Raw genomic sequence first — 1,482 nt, forward strand, 5'->3', positions numbered from 1 at the left:
ATAAATAAATACTAGTTTTTCATTTAATCCAAGCTATCTCATTTATTAGGCACTGGCAATAAATCAGACTATATTCTCAACATTGGTATGGAATGCAAGCAGAGCATCCCCTTGTTTTTGAGTTGTTTACAGTGTAGTGGAATACACTTCAAGTCCCATGACAATTCCAAAGGAAATGAAGATTAATTATTTTAAGCACAAGGAGTCTTAAAGCTCCTCTTTACAAGTGCTTTTAGAAAGGGAATGTAGCTTTTACTTTAGTAACTCCCCATGGAAACCATCTGAGAACAAGCTGTATTCAAATGTCAAAGAGTGAAGAATGAAAAAAAAAAAAAACACCACAAACCACTAGAAATAGAAAAGGACAGAAAGAAGGGGAAAAGAATGGGGAGAAGAAGGAAATTCATACAGAGAGAAACAGTGAAAACATGATCTGCAGATGTGAGTATATCAATAATTTGGAAATTTCAGGAAAGAAATAGAACTGAATGCTTTTATACTGTCAACAATAGTATTTTCTGTAACCATCATTTATTTTCATTACTACCCCCTTCCCACCACCCCATCACAAAAATAGAGCTAGCTTCTGGTTATCATTTTCCAAGGAAAGTTTCTCAAGTTCAATAGCGTCTCTCTTTTTCTTTTTTCTTTCCTTCTTTTTTTTTTTAATTTATCTTTCAGTTTTCAGAGATAAAACAATTAACATTCTTCTCATTATTTCCCATAGGTAAGTCCTTGTTCACACTGAAGTCTGATGCTTAATTACATGCTGGCATTTTTCCAAAATACTCTATAACGAGGATGCTGAAGGCCATCACTATACAGCACACTGTCACATGCGGACTCATTCGTTCACCAATTCCGGCACACTTCCAAAATATGCCCAACAGTCCAGTTTTATTTCTGTCCAGGATGCTGGGTGCCATGGATCAGAGATAAGCAGGTGTACATATAAGCAGCAAGATTAAAGTCAACAGACTCTGGGGCTGGGGATATGGCCTAGTGGCAAGAGAGCCTGCCTCTATACATGAGGCCCTGGGTTCGATTCCCCAGCACCACATATACAGAAAACGGCCAGAAGTGGCGCTGTGGCTCAAGTGGCAGAGTGCTAGCCTTGAGCAAAAGGAAGCCAGGGACAGTGCTCAGGCCCTGAGTCCAAGGCCCAGGACTGGCCAAAAAAAAAAAAAAAAAAAAAAAAAAAAAAAAAAGTCAACAGACTCTGAAAATTGAAAATGGCAGACATAGTGAGACCAGACATACCCCAGCCACATCACCCTTCTGGGCCCCAGGCGGAAGTCGTCTCTCTTTTACTATTGAAACCAACACAGTCCCAGCTCGGGCACTTGTGTCTTTACAAGCAAGGTACTTCTTGGGTTGGGTGTGCACTCATTGTCTTCCTCCCTCTCACAGGCCCCAGGGGACCCTGCCTACTTCTTCTTGATGCCAATATCAACTCTTCCATTCTATTATGTCCCACTGGGC

General features: G+C 40.6%; 1 pseudogene; it reads right to left on the minus strand.

Moving 5' to 3' along the window:
* Positions 1–758: 758 nt before the first annotated feature.
* On the minus strand, positions 759–1,243 carry LOC125364524 (annotated as a pseudogene).
* Between the last annotated feature and the right edge of the window lie 239 nt (positions 1,244–1,482).

The sequence above is a fragment of the Perognathus longimembris genome, chromosome 16 (genome assembly GCF_023159225.1).
Source record: "Perognathus longimembris pacificus isolate PPM17 chromosome 16, ASM2315922v1, whole genome shotgun sequence".
Classification (NCBI taxonomy): domain Eukaryota; kingdom Metazoa; phylum Chordata; class Mammalia; order Rodentia; family Heteromyidae; genus Perognathus; species Perognathus longimembris.